Source organism: Piliocolobus tephrosceles, chromosome 20 (assembly GCF_002776525.5).
Source record: "Piliocolobus tephrosceles isolate RC106 chromosome 20, ASM277652v3, whole genome shotgun sequence".
NCBI lineage: Eukaryota > Metazoa > Chordata > Mammalia > Primates > Cercopithecidae > Piliocolobus > Piliocolobus tephrosceles.
The window spans coordinates 31,679,949-31,706,408 of NC_045453.1; the positions used below are offsets into that span (position 1 = coordinate 31,679,949).

At 40.2% G+C, this 26,460-nt stretch overlaps 1 long non-coding RNA gene and 1 pseudogene across 1 annotated transcript in view; both read right to left on the reverse strand.

The window, feature by feature from the left end:
• Positions 1-16,401: 16,401 nt before the first annotated feature.
• LOC111555667 overlaps positions 16,402-26,460 on the reverse strand; it is a 31,436-nt gene continuing 21,377 nt past the window's right edge. The window contains exon 3 of the long non-coding RNA XR_002735593.1: positions 16,402-16,485. This is a non-coding gene — a long non-coding RNA (uncharacterized LOC111555667). The remainder of the gene's footprint in view (positions 16,486-26,460) is intronic.
• LOC111555666 lies at positions 19,524-19,702 on the reverse strand (annotated as a pseudogene).

The following is a 26,460-nucleotide window of genomic DNA, read 5'->3' on the forward strand; positions in this document are numbered from 1 at the left end:
TTTTTTTTTTTTTTTTGTTTTGTTTTTTTGAGACAGAGTTTCACTCTGTCACCCAGGCTGGAGTGCAGTGGTGCGATCTTGGCTCACTGCAAGCTCCACCTCCCGGGTTCATGCCATTCTCCTGCCTCAGCCTCCCGAGTAGCTGGGATTACAGGTGCCCGCCACCATGGCCGACTTTTTGTATTTTTAGTAGAGATGGGGTTTCACCGCGTTAGCCAGGACGGTCTCGATCTCCTGACCTCATGATCTGCCCGCCTCAGCCTCCCAAAGTGCTGGGATTACAGGCTTGAGCCACCAGGCCCGACCCAACTTAGCCATTTCTAAGTGTACAGTGCAGTAGAGTTAAGCACATTCCCACTGTTGTCCATCTATCTCCAGAACCCTCTTCACCTCGCAAACCTGATTCTGTCCCTGTTCAGCAACTCCCCATTCCACCTCCAGCCAGTCCCTGGCGACCATCCTTCTATTTTCTGTCTCTATGAATTTGACCACCTCTGGTTCTCTTTTTTAGCATATTTTTGCTTGCAATGCAGGTGTCCTGCTGTGAAGAAGCCCAGAGTCATCCAGGACAACCTGGAGGGATGCACGTGGGGAGCAACTGAGGCCCCAGCTGACAGTGACCTTTAGCCACCATACCTGTGGGCAAACACACCTTCGGGTGATCCCAGCCCAGCTTTTGAAGCAAACAACTGAAGCTCAGACCTGGTGGAGCCGAAATGAGCTGTCCCTACTGTGCTCTGTCTGAAGTTTTGACCCATGGAAACTATTACAATAATCAATGTCACTAAGTGTGGGGGGAATCTGTTTTGAAGCCATAGGAGCTGGAACAGGAGAGAACTCTCACATGGAGTTCGTCTGTGGAGGAGGAGAAACATGGAGTGGGGACTAGAGGAGGTTAACCCAAGAAAAGTGGTTTTTGTTTGATTTTGCTTTCTTTTTTTCTTTTCTTTTTTTTTTTTTTGAGACAGTTTCACTCTTGTTGCCCAGGCTGGAATGCAGTGGTGTGATTTCGGCTCACTGCAACATCTGCCTCCAGGGTTCAAGCGATTCTCCTGTCTCAGCCTCCGGAGTAGCTGGGATTACAGGCATGTGCCACCACACCTGGCTAATTTTTGAATTTTTAGTAGAGATGGGTTTCATCATATTGGTCAGGCTGGTCTCAAACTCCTGACCTCAGGTGATCCGCCTACCTCAGCCTCCCAAAGTGCTGGGATTACAGGCGTGAGCCACCATGCCTGGCCTTGCTTTTTAAGACTGAAGCAATCTGAGTGTTTCAGTGTTGAGGGTAAAGGAGGGAAAGGCTGAATATGCAGAAAGGAGAATTATCCAAAGACTACGACTCCAGAGAGGGCGGAGTGCAGAGGATCCTCAGCACAGGTGGGGCCCTGGGAGGGACAGCCCAATGCTGACGGGGTGAACCTTCAGTGCTAGGCATGTGACAGGGTGCTTGCACATGGACTGTTTTCTCTCTGCAATAGAAGGTGGGAAGGGTGAGGGTAGGAAATGGTGAAGTCAGAGGTTTGAGGAGAGAACAGAAAGTTTGACACATCTTTGTAGAGAAAGGGGGAATGTGTTGACTTGAGGAAAGAAGGATTTGAGAACAGATGGTTTAGTTGATGTTGGTGATCAGGAATTGCTGGGAAATCAGGTTATCCTGTTGTGGGCTTTGTCTGCAGAACTTAGCTACTCAGGTATATGCATGATACATACTTGATTCATCCCAGACTGGGGTTCTGCCAACACATGTGATCAGAGGGTAAAGAGCAATGGGTTTAGGGTGTTAGCAACAGGGTGGTTGACAGGATGGACCATGAAACTGAAACTGGGGATAGAGAACAATCACTGTGTGTGTGTGTGTGTGTGTGTGTGTTTGTGTGTGTGTGTGGTGGGGGTTGGTGGGGGACTAATGTATAAACTTGGATTCAGCGTTTCTACTTCTAGGACTGTATCTGAAAAAGAACATATTGTGCCACTGGCCCTACGTGCAAAACCTGCATCACAGAATCACACAAAATAGTGAAAGATTTGAAACTAGGCAAATATTCATTAATTGAGTATTGCTTAAATAAAACAGAACACTATCTAGCCACCTAAATGCCTTTTGGGATGCAGGCATGGGAAAAATGGGAATTGTAGGGTCCCAGAAGCCATCCTCTTTGTCACAAGGAAAGCACATTGACAAAGGGACAGGAGGAGGTGGCACAGAGAGAGCGGGGAGGCAGGAGACCTAGTCTGATCCTGATAACTCGGATGTCTCATTTCACTTATGTGTAAAATGAGCTTCTGGATTCCCCAGTTACATGAGACAGGTAATCCTCTCTTTTGATCAATCTAATTTGAATAAGGTTTCTGAGGTTTGCAATTCAAAGCACCCTGCTATGGTTTGAATGTGTTCTCCTCAAATTCATAGGTGCAAACCCTAACCCCCAGGGCAATGGTATTAGGAGGTGGGGACTTTGAGGGGTCATTAGATCATGAGAGCTTCCCCCATGAATGGGATTAGCACCTTCATAAAATAGGAGGCCCCAAGGAGCTGCCTTGCCCCTTCCACCGTGTACAGATACAGTAAGAAGGCACCATCTATAAGGAAGAAGCCCTCACCAGACACTGCACGTGTGCCTTAATCTTGGACTTCTCAACCTCCAGAACTGTGAGCAATAAATATCTGTTGGTCACAAACCACCCTGTCTATAGTATGTTGTTATAGCAGCCTGAACAGACTAAGAGACTAAGAAACTACTCCCCACCCCCAGGTCTCAACTAAAATGAAAGTTGCTAACCCAAGTAGGATGTTAAAAGCAGCAGAATCTTAAAATGTGGCACAGGCTGAAGTGAGATGAGGTGGGTTGGAAATATTATGATGCAGTAGATAAGCTGGTGTTAAACTCCGTCTGCTTGCTTGTGAGAATTAGGTACCACTGAAGTTGGACCTTCAGGTAAATTGGCAGAAAAATATCAGACTATTGGAGGGTTGACATCTTCACAGGGCTTCCCACCTTTCATCTGAAGGATTTCTCCTTCTCTGTTTGTAGCAAAACTAATGGACCCATTAATCACAGCACCTCTCTACCACTAAGAGGTCAGCAAATCAGTCTCTGTTGGAAAATATTATTTATCCTAGAAGATAAGTACTTTTAAAATATCACAATATCATTATCACACCTACAAGTATCAACAACATTCCCTTAATATCATCAAATAACCACTCACTTATCCATTTTCAATTTTAAATTGTCTCATGAATTACTTTAGCATTAAAAAGATAAGAATTCAAAATATAAGGTTCCTTGATATGACTTCCAAGTCTCTGAATTTGTAGGTCCTCCTCTATCTCCCTTTTTTTCTTCCTTAAAATGGTTTATTTCCCACGGTCTGGAATTCGTTTACTGGATTCCTGAATTCAATAGCAAAGATTGGCTGTTGGGCCTAGAGGCTTCATCAGATTCAAGTCTGATTTTGTTACAAGATGACTTTACAGGTGGTGCTGTGTACTTCTTTTGGGAAAAACAGAACATCTTGCTTTCTCTCCTTTTATTGTGAACAACCATTGATATTCAATATCTGCATTCACTAATTCACCAGAGGCTGAAAAATGGTCAAATTCCAATTTTAGCATTCTCTTTCCATGTATTATGCTTCTTGAAAAAGAAACTTCCTCGCATCCACTATTTGGTTACATGAATATACAGTTGGTATAGGAAAGGCAAGATAAGTGCTTGACCCCCTCTCTTTACTCATTTTCAAAACAATGTATAGATCCCCTAGCATCTTCCAACTGTGATCAATTATTACTATCATTATTAATTACAATTTATTTATACTAACATTTTTGATATGTGCTTCAGTCTATTGCAGATTTATTCTTATTAATATTTAAAGAGTTCGGCTGGCAATGAGAACACATGGACACAGGAAGGGGAACACTACACCCTGGGGCCTGTCAGGGAGTAGGGAGGGAGAGCATTAGGGAAAACAGCTAATGCATGCTGGGCTTAATACCTAGGTGATGGGTTGATAGGTGCAGCAAACCACCACGGTTCACGTTGACTATGTAACAAGCCTGCACATCCCATACATGTATCCCAGAACTTAAAATTAAAATAAAAAATAAATAATGCAGAAGGAAAAAAGTGTTTGGTTGGCTGGTGCCTCACCCCTATAATTCCAACACTCTGAGAGGCCAAGGTGGGCAGATTACTTGAGCTCAGGAGATCAAGGCCAGTCTGAGCAACATGGTGAAACATGATCTCTACTCAAATTCCAAAATTTAGCCAGGTGTGGGCCTGTACGTCTGTAGTTCCAGCTACTTGCAGGGCTGAGGCAGGAGGATTACTTGAACCAGAAAGGTCGAGGCTGCAGTGAGCTGAGACGGCACCACTGTACTCTAGCCTGGGTGACAAAGTGAGACCCTGTCTCAAAAAAAAAGTTCCAAGTCTGGCATGGTGGCTCATGCCTGTGGATCCCAGCACTTTGGGAGGCTGAGGCAGGCAGATCACTTGAGGTCAGGAGTTCGAGACCAGCCTGCCCAACATGGTGAAACCCGGTCTCTACTAAAAATACAAAAACTAGCAGGGCGTGTTGGCACACACCTGTAAACCCAGCTACTTGGGAGGCTGAGGCAGGAGAATCGCTTGAACCCAGGAGGCAGAGGTTGCAGTAAGCCGAGACCGTGCCACTGCACTCCAGCCTGGGCAACGAGAGCAAAACTTCCTTTCAAAAACAAACAAACGAAGTTCCACCTAACTGACATATACAGACCATTTCATCCGATAGCAACAGAAAACACATTCTTCTCAAGCACACATAGAATGTCCTCTAGGATAGATCATATGCTAGGCCAAAAACCAAATCTTAATATAATTAAGAAGACTGAAATCGTATCAAGTGTCTTATCTTTTCCATAATGCTATGAAACTAGAAATCACTAACAGAAAGAATTTCAGAAAATTCACAGGTATGTGGAAATTAAGCAACATGCTCCTCAACAACAAATGAGGCTAAAAAGAAATTTAAAATTATCTTGAGGGCTGGGTACGGTGGCTGACACCTATAATCCTAGTGCTTTGGGAGGCCAAGGTGGGAGGATTGCCTGAGCCCAGGCAACATGGTGAGATCCTGTCTCTATAAAAAATACAAAAATTAGGTCCGGTGCGGTGGCTCAAGCCTGTAATCCCAGCACTTTGGGAGGCCGAGGCGGGCGGATCACGAGGTCAGGAGATCGAGACCATCCAGGCTAACATGGTGAAACCCCGTCTCTACTAAAAAATACAAAAAACTAGCCGGGCGAGATGGCAGGCGCCTATAGTCCCAGCTACTTGGGAGGCTGAGGCAGGAGAATGGCGTAAACCCGGGAGGCAGAGCTTGCAGTGAGCTGAGATCCTGCCACTGCACTCCAGCCTGGGCGACAGAGTGAGACTCTGTCTCAAAAAGAAAGAAAAAGAAAAATTAGCCAGGTGTGGTGGTGCATGCCAGTAGTCCCAGCTGCTTGGGAGGCTGAGATGGGAAGATCACTTGAGTCCAGGTGTGCAAAGTTACAGTGAGTGAGCTATGAGCACGCCACTGCACTCCAGCCTGGGCAACACAGTGACACACTGTCTCTAAAAATAAATAAAATATTTTGAGACTAACAAAAATAGAAGCATAACATACCAAAACTTATGGGATGCAGTTCTAAGAGGGAAGTTTATAGCAATAAATACCTATATCAAAAAAGAAGAAAGATTTCAAATAAATGACATAACATCATACCCCAAGGTACTAGAAAAAGAAGCACATACTAAGCCCAAAGTTAGTAGAAGGAAGAAAACAACAAAGATCAGAGCAGAAATAAATGAAATAGGACTAGAAAAATAATAAAATAGATCAGTGAAACTAAGAGTTGGGTTCTTGAAAAGACAAACATAATCGACAGAACTTTAGCTAGGCTAAGAAAGAAAAGAGAGAAGATTAAAGTAAGTAAAACCAGAAATGAAAGAGGAAGAATTACAATCAATAGCACAGAAATACAAAGGATTATAAGATATTATTATAAATAATTATATACTAGCAAAATGGGGAACCTAGAAGAAATGGATAATTCCTAGAAACATACAACCTACCCGGACTGAATCACGAAGAAAGAGAAAATCTGAACAGACCAATAACAAATGAGGAGATTGAATCTCCCACCAAAGAAAAGCCCAGGACCTGATGGCTTCACAGGTGAATTCTACCAAACATTTGAGGAACTAATACCAATCCATCTCAAACTCTTCCAAAAAATTGAAGGGAGGGAATGCTTCCAAACTCATTTTACAAAGCCAGTTTTACTGATACCGAAGCCAGACAAGAACACTGCAAATAAAGAAAATCATGGGCCAGCATCCTTGATGAACACAGATACAAAAATTCTCAACAAAATCTAAGCAAACTGAACTCAGCAGCACATTAAAATTCTCAACAAAATCTAAGCAAATTGAACTCAACAGCGCATTAAAAAGATCCTTCACCATGATGAAATGAGATTTTCCCTTGGGATGCAAGGGTAATTCCACATATGCAAATCAATAAATGTGATATAACACATTAACAGAATAAAGGACAAAAACCATATCATTATCTCAATAGGTACAGAAAAAGTATTAGACAAAATCAAACATTGCTTCAGAATAAAAATCTCAACAAACTAGGTATAGAAAGAATGTATCTGAATATAATCAAGGCCATATATCACAAGTCCACAGCGAATGTTCTACTTAATGGTAAAAAGTTGAAAGCTTTTTCTCTAAGATCGGGAATAAGACAAGGATGCCTGATCTTGTCACTACTATTCAACACAATACTGAGTTCTAGCCAGAGCAAGTAGGCAAGGGGGGGAAAAAAGCCATCTAAATTGGAAAGGAAGAAGTTAAATTGTCTTTGTTAGCAGGTGACATGATCTTATATATGGAAGATCCTAAAGACGCCATTGAAAAAACTGTTATAACTAATACATGAATTTAGTAAAGTTGCAGGTTAGAAAGTCAACATGCAGGCCGGGCGCGATGGCTTACACCTGTAATCTCAGCATTTTGGGAGGTCGAGGTGGGCGGATCACCTGAGGTCAGGAGTTTGAGACCAGCCTGGCCAACATGGTGAAACTCTGTCTCTACTAAAAACACAAAAAATTAGCTGGTCATGGTGGCACATGCCTGTAATCCCAACTACTCAGGAGACTGAGGCAGGAATTGCTTGAACCTGGGAGGCAGAGGTTGCAGTGAGCTGAAATCGTGCCATTGCACTCCAGCTTGGGCAACAAGAGCGAAACTCAATCTCAAAAAAAAAAAGAGAGAGAAAGAAAAGAAAGTCAATATACAAAAATTAGTAGTAGCATTTCTACATACTAACAATAACTATCTCAAAAAGGAATCAAGAAAATAACCAATTTACAATAGTTACAAAACAAAAATACTTAGGAATAAATGTGATCAAGAAGTGAAAGATCTGTACACTGAAAACTATAAATTGCTGATGAAAGAAATTGAAGAATACACAAATAGATGGAAAAATATCTGGTGTTCATAGTTTAGAAGAACTAATATTGTTTAAATATCCATCTCCTGGTACCACATCTCCTGGTACCTCATATGCAGCTATTAACCTGGTAAATGTTTTGTTTCCACCTCAATATCTGTTAATAAAGGCAACCGGCAGCAGTTCGTTTTCAACTGGTAAGGCTTTATTATCAATGCATATCTTCTTAGTGTCTCAGTGATGATGCATCCACTATCACTTCTGATTTTACTAACATGTATCTTCTGTTTTTTTTTTTTTTTTTTTTTTTTTTTTTTTTTTGAGACGGAGTCTTGCTCTGTTGCCCGGGCTGGAGTGCTGCGGCCGGATCTCAGCTCACTGCAAGCTCCGCCTCCAGGGTTTACGCCATTCTCCTGCCTCAGCCTCCCGAGTAGCTGGGACTACAGGCGCCCGCCACCTCACCCGGCTAGTTTTTTGTATTTTTAGTAGAGACGGGGTTTCACCGTGTTAGCCAGGATGGTCTCGATCTCCTGACCTCGTGATCCGCCCGTCTCGGCCTCCCAAAGTGCTGGGATTACAGGCTTGAGCCACCGCGCCCGGCGTATCTTCTGTTTTTTTGGTCTTTGTTATCCTGGCTACAGAATTATCGATGTTATTGATCTTCTAAAATAAACAGTTGTTTTAGTTGATTTTCTAAATATTCATACTGCCCAAAGATTTCCATAGGTCCAATGCAATCACTATAAAAATCCCAATGAAATTTTCACAGAAACAGAAAAAACAATCCTAAAATTTGTATGGAACCATAAAAGACCCCAAATAGCCACAGCAATCTTGAGCCAAAAGAACAAAGCTGGAGGCATCATACTACCTGACTTCAAAATACACTACAAAACTATGGTAACCAAAACAGCATGGTACTGGGATAAAAACAGACACACAGGCCAGTGGAGCAAAATTAAAAGCCCAGAAATAAAGCTGTGCATTAATGGTCAATTGACTTCTGGCAAAGATGCCAAGAATATACAATGGGGAAAACAATCTCTTCAATAAATGGTGTTGGGGAAACTGGATAGCCATATGAAGAATAATGATATTAGATCTTACTTCATGTATAAAAAACAAACAAAAAAATGGATTAAAAATGTGAAACAAACTGGGCCAGGTGTCGTGGCTCACACCTGTAATCCCAGCTCTTTGGGAGGCCAAGGTGGGTGGATCACCTGAGGTCAGAAGTTTGAGACCAGCCTAGCCAACATAGTGAAACCCCATCTCTACTAAAAATACACAAAAAATAGCCAGGTGTAATGGCATGCACCTGTAGTCCCAGCTACTTGGGAGGCTGGGGCAGGAGAATTGCTTGAACCCAGCGGGCAGAGGTTGCAGTGAGCCAAGACAGTGCCACTGCACTCCAACCTGGGAGACAGAGTGAGACTCTGTCTAAAAAAAAAAAAAAAAAAAAAAAGGATGTGAAACTATAAAACTACTAGAAGAAAACATAGGGTAAAAGCTCCATGACATTGATCTGGACAATGATATTTTGGCTATTTTCTCAAAAGAGGATCCAACTTCCTTCTTTTTGGTATGGATATCCAGTTGTTCTACCACCATTTGTTTTTAAAGACTATTCTTTCCACCATTGAATTGTCTTAGCACTCTTGTCAAAAATCAATTGACTCTTATAGTGAAGGAAAGCTTGGGTGGGGAGGGGTTTCGGAATCAACTGACCGTGAATGCATGAGTTTACTTTTGAGCTCCCAATTCTATCACACATGATATGATGTATCCACATAGTCTTCATTAGTGTAGCTTTGTAGTAAGTTTTGAAACTAGAAAGCGAGTCCTCTGATTTTGTTGTTCTTTTTCAAGATTGTTTTCATTATTTTGGGCTTGTTGCATTTCCTTATGAATTTTGGTATCAGCTTGTCAATTTCCACAAAAATGTTTGCTGGATATTCATAGTGTTGATATTGACAGGGATTACATGGGCTTCCTCAGAAGTTTTTTTGAGACAGAGCCTCACTCTGTCACCCAGGCTAGAGTGCAATGGTGCGACCTCGGCAGACTGCAACCTCTGCCTCCCAGGTTCAAGCGATTCTCCCATCTCAGCCTCTGGAGTAGCTGGGATTACAGGCACCTGCCATCATGCCCAGCTAGTTTTTGTATTTTAGTAGGGACGAGGTTTCACCATATTGGCCAGGCTGGTCTTGAACTCCTGACCTCAGGTAATTCACCAACCTCAGCCTCCCGAAGTGCTGGGATTACAGACATGAGCTACCATACCCAGCTGATTGCTCCTTTTTTCTATGTATTGGCAATACTTCATTTCCTTGCACGTCTCATAATTTTTTGTTAAAAACCAGCCTCTTAACATATTATGTCAACTCTGAAAATCAAATTCTCTCCCTTCCCCAGGATTTGTTGATGTTGCTATTTATTGTTATTGCTACTTGTTGTCATCGTCTCTTTGTGACTTTTCTGAATAAATTCTGTGAAATCTGCATTTCTTGTCATGTGTGGCCATCGAAGTCTCTGCTCTGTTAGCTTAGTGGTCAGCTAATTATTACAAAGACATTTTCTTAAATTCTTGTCATCAACAACTCTCCCAGTCTTTGCCAGGGAGCTTTGTGCATATGTTGGAGCATGCCTTCAACACTGAACCAGGCAGCTGACAAATCTGCCTTCGTCTTTACTTCTTTCTTGCATAGAGCCTCAAGGTGACCCAGAGATGAAAGAACCTCACTGGTTCATCATGAGCCCATGCATCACCTTGGGCGTATGCTTTCCAAAGATCCTGGGGCTTTTCGTGACACTTCATTCCCCAACTTTTCCTTTTCAGCTTTTGGGTTAGCCTATTGTTTGTCCCAACTGTCACCTACTGCCTCAAGCAGGCATAAAATTAAACAATTGCTCCTAATTGTTTTGACAAATGCCCCCAAGGAAAAGGCTTTTAACCCTAGGCAAACTTCCAGTCATGGCAAACAAACCAGATGGGTAAAATAATGATAATTCCTGTGAAGGAGGCTTTGAAGGAGGTTCAACCTCATTTCATTCTCTCTGGTAACTACCAGCTCTGGTTTTCACTTTGAATGCAGGCTATTGGTTTTCAAGGCTGCCAGAAAACTGGAGAAAGGGAAATAGAAATACGGGAAGTTAAGATACCACAAAGCTCACTATTCTTATCAAGATGCAGCCATTTTTCTTAAATACATGCTTTCCTAATGGCTGCAAACCTTTGTTAATTTTCAAAGTTCTAAAACTGTTGACTTTGACTATTTTGTCAGTTTTCTCATTGCTTTTCTGGAGAAGAGAATTTTTAGAGGTTCTTACTCAGAAATTTTCACTAACATTACTCCAGTAAACTTTTAAATGCCTGGCAGTAAATATTTTAGGCTTTGTGGGCAAACTCAAGGATGTTCTACAGGCAATTATGTAACAAGAGAGGAAGAAAGATTTTTCACAAAATTTTAACTGATGAAATTCAAACTATGATAATAAGTACTTTTTTGTTTTATAGCTCTACTAATGAGAAGATTGAAGCTCTTTGGGGGGAGGTAACATTTTACTTAATTGGCAGTCAAAGTTGGTTATTATCATAACCAATTGCAAATTTTCATCTGTCAATGCTGATCTGTAAAGAGATTCTACATATTTCATCTTTGAAAATGTCCTTTCGCAAAGATAGGTACTGCCAATACTGATAGCCATCCACAAGCACGTAATTTTAATTGAATTTAATTGTGATTGAATTGAATTCAGTTGTGATTTAAATGTACTTTATATTCATCACATGTAAGGCATTTACAGAATTCTATTAGATTGTTTCCTTGATATTTGCCTTTTAGCATGTCATTTCATTATGTATTAATCATTTCGAATTGAAGGTTATTTGGAAACTCTTCTACTGCACAGTTAAATAGACTTTGAAGCATGTAAGTTTCCTTTCAGCATACACCACATTCTAAGAAACATTGCTTACACTGTAGCTTGAATTCCAAAAACAATTCCACAGGAAATTTGTATGGAAATGGAGATCTTCCTTTTTGTTTCAACTTTCGACAGCATGGGAAGTATTTAAAGCGACACAACATCAGCTGTGACCCAAACAATATTAGTAAAGGCAAAATGACTTTACCACAATATAAGTTTTGCATATAAGCACTGTTTTGCCTTTTAATATTAGCTTGAATTTATTAAGAAATACTTTCAAATTCACAGCAAATTCTAAGCACTATTATACTATATACATTGTATATAGTATACTATAGTACATTGGTATACTTCACTACCAATGAGCCTTCAAATTTGTGTGGTAGAACAAGTCAAGGTATTTATCATCTATTTCTGATAAAAATTCATGGAACTGATGATTAAGTCCACAAGAGTCAAGTTCAGTGTTAACACTACTCATTCAATAACACATATTTCAAATATTTTCCTGAAAAATCAATATATAATACAACAAATTTCATAGGCTTTAAACCTCTTACATTTCTGTACACTTTATAGGGTTGTCCAGCTAAGCCTCTTGCTGCTCCACACATATTTTTACTGTCATCCGTTGTAACACATCTTAATAGATTCCATTTCTGATTGTAATGAATTAATGTTTTTTCGACTTCTTTAAAAATATTCTCCCCTATAGTTATTACATGCATAAAAGCTACTCCTCCAGCTTACATGCATAAAAGCTACTCCTCCACTTCAAATTCGGCATTGACTTCTCAAGTTTTTTAAAAACTGCCTGTTGGCCAGGCACGGTGGCTCACACCTGTAATCCCAGCACTTTGGGAGGCTGAGGCGGGTGGGTCATCTGAGGTCAGGAGTTTGAGACCAGCCTGACCAATATAGTGAATCCCCATCTCTACTAAAAATTCAAAAATTAGCTGGGTGTGGTGGTGGGTGGCTGTAGTCCCAGATACTCGGAGGCTGAGGCAGAAGAATCGCTTGAAGCCAGGAGGTGGAGGTTGCAGTGAGCCGAGATTGTGCCACTGCACTCTAGCCTGGACAACAGAGAAAGATTCCGTCTCAAAAACAAAAAACAAAAAACCTCAAGAAAATTAGCCAGGTGTGGTGGTGTGCACCTGTAGTCGCAGCTACTCAGGAGGCTAAGACAGGAGAATCACTTGAACCTAGGAGGCAAAGATTTGTCCCAAACTCTTCAACCAGCTATCCTCAATGCAAGGCTAATATTCTTAAACAAGTTTATTTTTTCTGGGTACATTTATTCAGCCATTGTAATCAAACATCATGTAATTAACTTACCATTTATAAACAGATTTCTTTCTTGGTTAACAAATGAACTACTTGATAATTTACTTTAGTTATGGATTCTTTGTCATTTTTAATTTTTGTGAAGAAATTCTGCCATGATCCCTGCAATATTGATGCATATCATCCTCTTTTAGAAGAGCTATAATGTCATTGCACAATAAACACGTTTTGTCATGTGACGTGATAGCAAAATAATTCACACCCCATTATGCCTTCAAAACAGACATTCAAAGTCTAATTTTACTTTCTTTGTTTTTTTAACATGAAAGAGATGTACTCACAATTTTTTTAAAGTTAGAGTGTGGCAATATATGTAGCACTCAAAATCCTGTTGTTTTTTAACTGTGTAACTGCAATTCTCATTGTGCCAAGTAGCAGTTTAAGGCAATGAGAATGCTACATCCAGCCCCTGGCACAATTCCTCACTTTTGCCAGTGCAGCACAAAATCACCCATGGAAAAAAGTAAACAAATTAGCATGGCTGTGTCCCCATAAAAGCTTATTTACGAATAATACAATTTGACTTTCATATCACTTCATGTGCTACAAAATATTCTTCTTTTGATTGTTCAACTATTTAAAAATGTAAAAACTATTCTTAACTCATGGGCCATACAGAAACAGGTGGCAGGCCAGATTTGGTACACAGGCTATTGTTAGCCAATCCCTGCTATAATACCTTTAACTTATTATTATTATTTTTTTTTTGAGACAGAGTCTCATTCTGTTGCCCAGGCCAGAGTGCAGTGGTACGATCTCCGCTCACTGCAACCTCCACCTCCTACGTTCAAAAAATTCTCTTGCCTCAGCCTCCCGAGTAGCTGGGATTACAGGTGCATGCCACCACGCCCAGTTAATTTTTGTATTTTCAGTAGAGACAGTGTTTTGCCATGTTGGCCAGGATGGTCTTGAACTCCTGACCCCAGGTGATCCGCCTACCTCAGCCTCCCAAAATGCTGGGATTACAGGTGTAAGCTGCCGTGCCCGGCCAAATTTAACTTAATTTAAGTTCATATTAATTTATTTATTTGTATAGGTAATACTTGCACATGCTCTAAACTTAATTTCTTAGAGAAGAGTGGTTGGCATAAAATTTCCCTTCTGCATCAGCCACCAGCTACCCAGTTCCTCTCCCTGGAGGCATCCAGTGTTGCCAGTTTCTCACGTAATCTTCCAGAGACACTCTGTGAACATCTAAGCAATTACACACAGATATATATTTTTTTCCTCTTCGTGTTTACATAAAAGGCAACATACTCTACTTCAGACTCACTCACATGGCTATAATCGAAGATAGCAATGTTGGCAAGGATATGGAGAAATTGAAACCTCTGCAGATTGCTGGAAGGAATGTAAAATACTGCAGCCGCTTACCATATCAGCCAGCACTTCTCCCCCAGGCGTATACCCAGGAGAAAGGAAAACACAAATTCACACAAAAACTTGTACTCCAGTGTTCATGTTATTCATAATAGCCCAAAATGGAAACAATCCAAATGTCTATCCACTGGTTAACAGATAAACTCTGTTAAAAATATATATTCAATAGAATACTATTCAGCCATAAAGATGAAATACTGATACATGCCACAACACACTAAGCCTTGAAAGCACCATGCTAAACGAAAGAAGCTAGACACCAAAGTCAATGCATTGTATCATTTCATGTATATGAAATGCCTAGAAGAGGCAAATTCATAGAGACAGAAAGCAGATTGCTGGAGGAGGAAAGAATGTGAAGTGCCAGCTAATGAGAACAGGATTTTTTTTTTTTTTTTTTTTTTTGGACTGATAAGAATGTTCTGGAACTGGATAATGGTGATGGTTGTACAACCTTGTGAATTTACTACACCACTGAATTGTGTACTTAAAAAATGTATTGTATAATATGGGAATTACTTCTCAATAAAATTAGCATATTATACATATGCCTTGCCTTTTTCCCTTATCATCATCTAGAGACCAATTAAAAGGGGATGAGACATGCAAAAGCAATATGAAATACAGTGGTGGCTTCTGTGAGCACTGGCCAAATTCAAAATGATAGTAACCCAAATCTAAAAATACTTGCCTCAAAAAAGAGAATATTGACTGGGCAAGGTGGCTCACCCCTGTAATCCCAGCACTTTGGGAGGCCAATGCGGGCAGATCACTTGAGGTCAGGAGTTTGAGACCAGCCTGGCCAACATGGTGAAACCCCGTCTCTACTAAAAATACAAAATTTAGCTGAGTGTGGTGGCAGGTGCCTATAATCCCAGCTACTCGGGAGACTGAGGCTGCAGAATCACTTGAACCTGGGAGGCAGAGGTTGCCCGAGATTGCGGCACTGCACTTCAGCCTGGGCAACAGAGTGCAATTGTGTATCCAAAAAAAAAAAAAAAAAAAAGAAAAAAAAGAAAGAAAAGAAAAAGAAAAAGGAAATATTCAAGTCTTTCTACAACTAAGTTTTAAAAAACTCTGTAACTGGTTATCAGTAGGCTGAAAACCGAACCCATCCGAGGCTGAACCTGCAGCTTGTGTATTAACACAGTTGAATTCACAGCCTATAGTACTTTTTTTTTTTTTTTTTTGAGACGGAGTCTCGCTCTGTCACCCAGGCCGGAGGGCAGTGGCACAATCTTGGCTCACTGCAACCTCTGCTGCTTGGGTTCACGTGATTCTCCTGTCTCAGCCTCCTGAGTAGTTGGGATTACAGGCGTCCGCCACCACGCCTGGCTAACTTTTGTATTTTTAGTAGAGATGGGGTTTCACCATCTTGGTCAGGCTGGTCTTGACCTCCTGGTCTCATGATCCAACCGCCTCAGCCTCCCAAAGTGCTGGGATTATAGGCAGGCATAGGCCACCACACCCGGCCTACAGTACTTTTAATGAAAAGTGAGGGCAATGGTTGAGAAAGAAAGAAAGCCTGACAAGATGGAACTGGAATAAAAATATCCAGAAATATTCTGAGACTCCCCCGGCCCTACCACTGTGCAATACTCCCACTGTGCCTCTCCTCCCTTAGGAAGAGTCCTCGCCCTTTGAGGGAAAATAACCACACTCTCATGCGCTGCTACTACACATTTTTACTTGGCTGGTAACCAGAATTGAAATTCAACAAGGCCTGGGAGTGAAATGCATTATTATGGAAGGAGAATGAAGAATTACTTCTTGAAGGAAGAGCATGGCTGCACCAACATGTATAGTCATACTGTAAATAAAAACAAAAACGAAACAAAGATACGTATAGTCATCATGAGAAGGGACTTAGGGTCCCTGGGCACAGAGGGTGGAGTTTGTTTCTCAGCTGGAATGAAGTTATTGATTTAGGTGCATTCTTTCAGGGGGCGTGGGCAGCTGCTTTAGCAGTTTGCAGCTTTGGCTAATGTTCTGAATGCTGCTCTGTGCAAAATGACATGGCAAAGCCAGAGACACTTTGGCATAAGACAGAGAAAGAATTCAAAGACTTCAGGAGATAGGAATGCTGCCCTGGAACTGCAGTGAGTTTCCCCCTTACCGGCTCCTCCCGCCTCCATGTGGCTTCCATCAGGGCTGGAAGGCTCTCCACTCACCGTGGCCTTGAGAAACGGATTGGCGAGGAAGATGGCAGTCTTTCAAATGGGCTTTCATTAGCTGTTCTCCTGGCCTGGGGATGTTGGTGGTATGGGCTAGAATTGCCTTACTGATCTCAGCAGGGATGAGAGGAGCAGGCGTTGGCTTGGTCCACGTGGCCACAGTTACCTGCCAGAAGCCAAGTAGACCAGGTGATCATAATAGGCAATAAGGCAAGCGTGCTTATTAGGTTTCACAACATGGTTGGTGTAAGGCCCAGAGATCTTTAGTTGTGGTTAATTAGTGGGTTCGCAGGAATTAAAGTGACAGGTGCTCCATCCTTTTGTACGCAACCACAAAATAAAAACAGAATAAAATAGACTAGGCTAGGTGGCTCACGCCTGTAATCCCAACACTTTGGGAGGCTGAGGCGGGCAGATCACCTGAGGTCAGGAGTTCGAGACCAACCTGATCAACATGGTGAAACCCCCGTCTTTACTAAAAATACAAAAATTAGCCGGGCGTGGTGGTGGGCACCTATAGTCCCAGTTACTCAGGAGGCTGAGGCAGACGAATTGCTTGAACTTGGGAGGCAGAGGTTGCAGTGAGCTGAGATCATGCCACTGCACTCCAGCTTGGGCGATAGAGTGAGACTCCGTCTCAAAAAAAAAAAAAAAAAAAAAAAAAAAAAAGAATAAAATAAGTCGAGGTCTAATGAAAATCAAGACACAAGGAAGTCAAGAACTGGTATGACCTGGTATCTAATTCTGTACGCTGGGTCACTTCATCGATCCAGAGTCTCTCGTCTAGAGACTGGAGACTGTAAGTCATATGGTCTAGGTAGGCTTGAGACCCACATGATCACCAAGGCAACCTGGAGGGCTTCTTCCTCACATTTCCCCAAAGAGAAATGTGCCCTGGGAGAAAAAACATACCAAAACCTTTGGTCTACTGGATACTGGATCCAATCTAATTAATGTTAATTATTGAGATCCTAGGAACCTCGACATCACCATGGTCTGCCCTTTGGAGTGAGGTCTATGTGGATCCAGAGATGGAGTTGGGAACGAGTCCACCAATAGCAAGCCCATCCCAAGGATCTTTTCTGTCCAGATGTAGACAGTTAGATGGATCTCCTCAGAATCAGGCATCATCACCCACTGGCTTGTTAAGCCCTGGAGTAAATGCCAGCATGGTGGGCAGGGCCAAAAACAAGACACTGGAACTTCCTCTTTCCTCCAAAATAGCAATCAAAAGCATTGTTACCTCTAAAAAATGTTTTAAGTACACATTTCAGGGGTTGTAGTATATTATAGATAGTCCCAAACATCAAACACTTGGAAAGTTGGAAAGGGTGTGCTTGGTGACCCCCGTGGCATCTCCACTGAATCTGCAATTCAGCCGCTGCACGGGGTGTCAGTTGAATTAGCCTTAGCTTAATCAGGTGGTTCTCCAACTGTTGATCCCAACCCAACTCCCATTTTCTTCTCACTGGGCAAAATCAATACAGTGCCTGGAAACTGGTGTGCAATTTTTTTTTTTTTTTTTTTTTTTTTGAGGCGGAGTCTCTCTCTGTCACCCAGGCTGGAGTAATATTGCGTGACCCCAGCTCACTGCAACCTCCGCCTCCCAGGTTCAAATGATTTTCCTGCCCCAGCCTCACGAGTAGCTGGAATTACAGGCATGCATCACCACATCTGGCTAATTTTTGTATTTTTAGTACAGACAGGGTTTCACCATGTTGGCCGGGCTGGTCTCGAACTCCGACCTCAAGTGATCTGCCTGCCTTGGCCTCCCAAAGTGCTGGGATTACAAGCAAGAACCACCTCGCTTAGCCTGGTATGCACTTTTTTTTTGAGACAGAGTCTCGTCCTGTTGCCCTGCCTGGAATGCAGTTGCGCGATCCTGGCTCACTGCAACCTCTGCCTCCCGAGTTCAAGTGATCCTCAGCCTCCTGAGTAGCTGGGACTACAAGCATGTGCCGCTACACCCAGCTAATTTTTGTATTTTTAGTAAAGATGGGGTTTTGCCATGTTGGCCAGTCTGGTCTTGAACTCCTGGACTTAAGTGACCCTTCCACTTCGGCCTCCCAAAACGTTGGGATTACAGGCATAAGCCACTGTGCCTGACCCTGGTATACACTTTTGATTGAGCAAACGCATTTTTCTCCATCATGAAAGAGAAAATTCCAGACGATGTTTCCTTTTACTCCTTTACAGGACTTCCTCAGAGTCCTCTCTCCTTTTGGAACATAAATTGTTCCCAGTGAAATGGAACATTGCACATAACAGCTAATTGTCTATTACATTGAAAGCAACATGTTGACAGACCAGGAAAAATAGAGGAACAGCTACCTTGAAGATATATATATATATATATATATATATATAATGTATATGGAATATATAATCATCTATCTCATGTATATGGATATATATTATATGGATATATAATATATGGTTGGTGCAAAAGTAATTGCAGTTTTTGCATTGTTGAAATTTGTTGTTTGATATTGGAATACATTCTTTTTTTTTAAAACAACATAATGGGTTTATACTTACTATAGTACTTATCAGGATGTTACTTAGTTAATGTAAAGTTTTTTTCTTAATGTTAAATCTCTTTTCCATGTCAATGTCTATAGTTTTTTTAACATTAATTTTTTTTCTGCATTTCAGTGTTAGATACACTGAATACATTTTTCTAAATGTTTTTTCTCCAGAGAAAAAAGTTTCCCTTTTTGACTGACTCTCTGACATCTAAATACAATATTAACTTGGGAGACAACAAAACAAAAATCTAATAAAAAGACGGAGAAAACTCCCCAACGATTCAGGAGGCAGTGATTATAACCGAACAGTGGTGATTTCCTAAGATTCTGGGCAAGAACTTCCTTCTTCCTATTTCACATTGTTTGAGAATTTTAAAACTATGAAATATTACTTATGTAAATTTCAGCCATCCGACTTCTTTGACCTCCTTTCTAACTAGCAAATACAAATTATAGGCTCCATTTTTCTGTGCATTATTTGTTGTAAAGAAAACATTTTTTTTTCAATTTATATATGTATGTCTGTTCCCATTTCAGACATACTCCCTTATTTACTGAAAATGTAAAACTCCCTTATTTACTGATTCTTGGAAACTTTCAGACACCAAAGCTAAGGTTTAGCCTCTATAGCACAAAGGTTTTCAGGGTGAGGTTTGATTCAGCAGGCTTTTCAAAGTCACATCTGTCCATTTCTTTTTCGTGCATATACCCCCAAGCAGCACAAATGCCTGTAATGCTGAGAACCACACCTAACAAGAAGGCGATTGCATCATCGGCTTCTGCTGCTTCGACAACAGGCAGCACCAAAAGCAGTGACATGAGGACTAAGGACAACTGTGTTGAAACTGAGGTCATGATGTTGGAATCTTGATGGCTGAAGGTTCTAAAGAAATGGTATATATAGAATTCTATCTGACTTGAAATTTTCCCTTCCTGGAGCTCCGGATGCTGACATGAAGTTCCACGTGACACTACCTTCCAGGAAGCAGCCATTACAGGACTGGAATACATTCTTAAATTTGATTATGTCATGCATCATCTTAATGAGCATTTCTCTCTTTATTTATTTTTGCTAATGACTTATTACTTGCTGTTTATTTTTTATTTATTTTAGACTATGGAAATGATGTTAGACAAAAAGCAAATTCAAGCAATATTCTTATTCGAGTTCAAAATGGATTGTAAAGCAGTGGAGACAACTCACAACATCAATAATGCAGTTGGCCCAGGAACTGCTAATGAACATACTGTGCAGTGGGAGTTCAAGAACTTTTGCAAAAGAGAGGAGAGCCTTGAAGATGAGGGGTGTAGTGGCCAGTCGTCGGAAGTTGACAATGACCAACTGAGAGCAATCATGGAAGCTGGTCCTCTTACAACTATACCAGAAGCTGCTGAAGAACTCAACGTCCACCATTCTATGGTCGTTCGGCATTTGATGCAAACTGGAAAGGTGAAAAAGCTCCATAAGTGGGTGCCTCACGAGCTGAGCAAAAATCACAAACGTTGTCATTTTGAAGTGTCGTCTTCTCTTATTCTACACAACAATGAACCATTTCTCCATCGGATTGTGATGTGCCACAAAAAGTGGATTTTATACGACAACCAGTGATGACCAGCTTGGTGGCTGGACTGAGAAGAAGCTCCAAAGCACTTCCCAAAGCCAAACTTGCACCAAAAAAAAGGTTATGGTCACTATTTGGTGGCCTGCTGATGGTCTGATCCACTACAGCTTTCTGAATCCCGGCAAAACCATCACATCTGAGAATTATGGTAAGCAAATCGATGAGATGCACCAAAAACTGCAATGCCTGCAGCTGGCACTGGTCAACAGAAAGGACCCAATTCTTCTCCAGGACAACACCGACCGTAGGTCCCTCAACCAACGCTTCAAAAGTTGAACAAATTGGGCTACAAAGTTTTGTCTCATCTGCCATATTCACCTGACCTCTCGCCAACCAACTACTGCTTCTTCAACCATCTTGACAACTTTTTCCAGAGAAAACGCTTCCACAACCAGCAGGATGCAGAAAATGCTTTCCAAGAGTTTGTCAAATCCCGAAGCACAGATTTTTACATTACAGGAATAAACAAACTTATTTCTCATTGGTAAAAATGTGTTGATTGTAATGGTTCCTATTTTGATTAATAAAGATGTGCTTGAGTCTAGTTATAATTTTAAAATCACAGTCCAAAACAGTAATTACTATTGCACCAACCAGAATATATAGAATATATAACATAATATATAATACATTCCAAATATACTATATAAAAATATTGTATATATTTATTTATATATTATATTAGCTATATATTTCATATATATTATACTCCATATATAATATAGATCATATATATTCCACATATTATATATAATACTCTCTCTCTATATTTCATTCATCATGTATATTTCATATATAGTATATTTAGGCAGGGTCTCGCTCTGTTGCCCAGGGTGGAATGCAGTGGCACAATCACTGCAGCCTCTACCTCCCAGGTGCAAGCAATCCTCTCACCTCAGCCTCCTGAGTAACTGGGACTACAGGTACGTACCATCACACTTGGCTAATTAAAAAATATTTTGTACAGACAGGATCTCACTATGTTGCCCAGGAGTAAAACTCCTGGACTTAAGCAGTCCTCTTGTCCCAGCCTCCCAAAGCGCTGAGATTATAAGCTTGAGCCATCACACCCAACAGAGGATACTTTTTCTGGCTGTTCTGCACCACAGCCTCCTTGGATGGGTAGGAGTGTGTTCATTTATCATCTAGCACATAGGCTCCTGAAACAGGAGGAATAACGTTCAAACATGATCAAAAGGAGTATGCATCTCACACAGAGAAGCTGGGCTTGGAGCTGTTTTAACTGAATGTGACTGAACATGGTCTTAATTTGTAAAAGAAATCAGGTTTTGAGTTATTTAAAAGATGCATATGGGAAAAATTTTCAACTTTGTACACGTTGGGATTATGAACATGTGTCTGTGCACAGGTATAGGTGTGCATGAGCCCTTGAAAGTCAAAGCACAGGCCAGGAACAGTGGCTCACACCTGCAATCCCAGCACTTTGGAAGGCCAAGCCTGGTGGATAGCTTGAGTCCAGGAGTTTGCCTAGGTCAGGGAGTTTGAGACCAGCCTGGGCGACATGGGGAAACTCCGTCTCCATAAAATAAATAAATAATTTTTTAAAGTTAAAATTAAAAATTAAAAAAAAAGAAAGTCAAAGGGTGGACTGCAGTGAGCATTTTATTGTTTTTGTCTGGCCAGCAGCCCAAATGCCTTTGGAGAAAAGTTACCCTCAACTCCAGTTGTGCAATACCAAAGAAGGTGCCCATCAGATCACCTTGCACGTGTGGCCACAGGACTGGGCAAACAATCCAGGCTGATAACAGGTTTTTGTTTGTTTGTTTGTTTGTTTGTTTTTGTTGTTGTTTGTTTTGTTTGTTTTTGAGACTGAGTCTTGCTCTGTCACCCAGGCTGGAGTGCAGTGGTGCAATCTCAGCTCACTGCACCCTCTGCCTCCTCTGCCTCCTGGGTTTAAGCAATTCTCCTGCCTCAGCCTCTAAAGTAGCTGGGATTACAGGCATGTGCCACTATGCCCAGCTAATTTTTGTATTTTCAGTAGAGATGGGGTTTCACCATATTGGCCTGGTTGGTTTAGAACCCCTGACCTCAGGTGATCCACCTGCCTCAGCCTCCCATAAGCATTGGGATTATAGGCGTGAACCACCGTGCCTGTAATAGGTTTTTATTGGTAGAAACATTTTAAATGACAAGGCATAGAATACCTAACAAAAATGTCTTATGAATGAAAGAAACATAAGTGGCATTTATAAAACACTCCTCACAACCAAAACAGAACACACACTTTTTTTTTGTAATGCTTGCAGTACATATGCCAGGTTAGTTTACATTCTAGGAAATAAAGCAAACCTCAACAATTTTTAAAGAATTGCAATTAAATAGAGTATGTTATCTGAACGCAAAGGAACTAAAAACTAAAAACCAATAACAAAAAGATGTCTGGATTATCCTGAAATATTTGGAAATTAACACACTTCAAATAACCCATGAGTCAAAGTCAAAAGGTCAATTAAAAATATTTTGCATTGAATTAAAATGAACAAACAACTTATCCAAAATTATAGGATACAATTAAAGCAGTGCTTAGAGAAAAACTGATAGCATTAAATATATATGTATATATGCTATCAAATCAATGACCTAAGCTACCACCTTAAGAAACTATAAAAAGAAGAGTAAACTAAACCCAAAGCAAGTAGAAATAAGCAAATAATAAAGACAAAAGCAGAAACTCATGAACATGTAAACAAAAATAATAAAGAAAATCAAACATAAAACTGGTTCCTCAGAAAGAGGAACAAAATTTATAAGCCCCTAGCCTGACTGATCAAGAAAAAGAAGAAAACAGATTACTAATGTCAAGAATGAAAAATATTACATTATAGATCTTAGACATTAAAAGGATAAAGGAATATTTAATACAATATTATGCCTACAAATTTGATAAATTAGATGAAATGGGCAAATTCCTTAGAAAACACAAACTCCCTAAACTCACTAAAGAGAAAATAAATAACTTACATATTCCTGTATATATCAAAGAAATTGAATGTGTCATTTAAAATATTTCACTAGCCTGGCCAACATGGTGAATCCCCATCTCTACTAAAAATACAAAAATTAGCTGGGCATGGTGGTGGGCACCTGTAACCCCAGCTACTTGGGAGGCTGAGGCAGGAGAATCGTTTGAACCTGAGATGCAGACGCTGTAGTGAGCGGAGATCACACTACTGCACTCCAGCCTCGGCGACAGGGCGAGATTCTGTCTCAAAAAAAAAAAAAATTTCAACAACAATACTCCAAACCTAGATGGCTTCAGTGGTGAATTCCACTAAACATTTAGGGAAGAAATAATACAATTTCCCACAGATTCTTCCAGAAAATTGAAATGAAGAAATGCTTCCCAACTCATCTTATGAGGCTGTTACACAAATACCCAAACCAGAAATAAACACTACAAGAAAAAAAATCCTTTAGACCATTATCCCTCATAAACATAGATAACAAAAATCTTTAACAAAATGTTGGCAAACTGTGTTCAGCAACATATAAAAAGAATAACGCATCATGACAAAGTGGGGGAGTTATCCTGGAAATGCAAAATTGGTTCAACATTTAAGAATCAATGAATGTAATTTAATTGATGCAAGAAGAAAAACTATATGAACTTCTCAATAGAAGAAAAAAAAGATAATTGAACAAAATTCAGCATCAATTCATTATAAAAACTCTCCAAAATTAGGCACAGAAGGGAACTTTCACAATCAAAGGGCAATTACACAAAACCTACAACTAATGTCGTGCTTCATGATTAAAGACTGAAAACTTTCTCCTAAAATCAAGAACAATGTAATGATGTTCACTCTCACCATTTGTATTTAACATCATACTGAAGGCCCTAGCCAGTGGAATAAAGCAAGAACAAGAAAATAGATTGGTGATAAAGAAATAAAACTCTTGATTCAAAGGTGACATGATTGTCTATGTAGAAAATACAAAAGATTCTATTTTAAAATCTCCCAGAACCAGTAAAGGCATTTAGCAAGGTCACAGTATGTAAGGTCAGTTCAATTAATTGCATGTCTATAGACTAGCAATAAATAATTACAAAATGAAAACATTTTAAGTACCATTTACAAGAACACTGAAAATAATGAAATATGTAGGCTAAAATCTAACAAAATATATGCAAGATCAGCATACTGAGAAGTACCAAATACTGATGAAAGAAATAAAATAGGATCTAAATAAACGGTGAGATAATCTGTATTTTTGAATTGTCAGATTCAATATTATTAAGATATAAATTCTATCAAAATAACCTATAAGTTCAGTGCAATCCAAAACAAAATCCTAGAATTTTGTAGAAGTAAACAACCTGATTTTAAAATTTGTATGTAAAGGCAAGGGAACTAGAAGTGCCAAAACAACAAAGTTGAAGGACTCAAAATACCTGATGATTTCAAGAGTTACTTCAAAGTCACAATACTCAATACAGTTTGTTATTGCTGAAAGGATGGATACATAGATCAATGTATACATAGATTAATGGAATAGAATAGAATCCAAAGAAAGATCCACACTTATATGGCCAATTGATTTTTGACAAAGAGATGAAGGCAATTCAATGGAGAAATGATCATCTTTTTGACAAATGATGCTGGAATAATTGGATATTGATATGAAAAAAAAAATAGGAAAGTTGACCCAGGTGTCATACCATACTCAAAAATCAACTCAAAATGAATCATTGGTGTAAACATAAAACCCCAAACTACAAAACTTCTAGGAGAAAACGTATGTCACTATGGGTTAGGCAAAGATTTCTAAGACAACATCAAAATACAATCCATAAAAGAAAAATATGATAAATTGGACTTCATTAAAAATTTGAACCTCTGCTCTTTGAAAGTTACTGCGAACAAAAATGAAAAAAGAAACCACAGACTTGGAGAAAATATTTGCAAAGTGTGTATATGGTAAAAGACTTATATCCAGAATATATAAAGATCTCTCAAATTCAATATCACAAATTATCAGGGAAATGAAAATTAAAACCACATTGAGATACCACTTTACTTCTGCAAGAACAGCCATAATTAAAAAAAAAAAAAAAAAAGATGTGGATATGGTGAAAAGGAAACACTTTTACACTGCTGGTGGAAATGCCAACCAGTACAACCACTATGGGAAACAGTATGGACGTTCCTTAAAGAACTAAAAGTAGAACTACCATTTGACCCAGCAATCTCACTGGGTATCTACCCAGAGGAAAAGAAGTCATTATATGAAAAAGACAGGGCTGGGCATGGTGACTCATGCCTGTAATCCCAGCACTTTGGGAGGCCGAGGCGGGTGGATCACTTGAGGTCAGGAGTTCAAGACCAGCCTAGCCAACATTGCAAAACCCAGTCTCTACTAAAAATACAAAAATTAGCTGGGCGTGGTAGTGGGCACCTGTAATCCCTGCTACTCAGAAGGCTGAGGCAGGAGAATTGCTGGAACCCAGGAGGCAGAGGTTGCAGTGAGCCAGGATCACACCACTACACTCCAGCCTAGGTGACAGAACAGGACTCTGTCTCAAAAAGAAAAAAAAGAAAAAGACACTTGCACAGGCATGTTTATAGCAGCACAATTCATAGTTGCAAAAATATGGAACCAGTCAAAATGCCCATCAACCAACAAGTGGATAAGGAGGATGCGATACACACACACACACACACTCACACCATGGAATACTACTCAGTCATAAAAAGGAATGAAATAATGGCATTCACAGCAACCTGGATGGAATTGGAGACCATTATTCTAAGTGAGGTAATTCAGGAATGGAAAACCAAATATTGTATGTTCTCACTTATAAGTGGGAGCTAAGCTATGAGAACACAAAGGCATAAGAATGATACAATGGATGTCAGGGACTGCGGGGGAGGGTGGGAGGGCATGAGGGATAAGAGACTACACATTGCGTACAGTGTATACTGCCCGGGTGATGGGTACACCAAAATCTTAGAAATCACCACTAAAGAA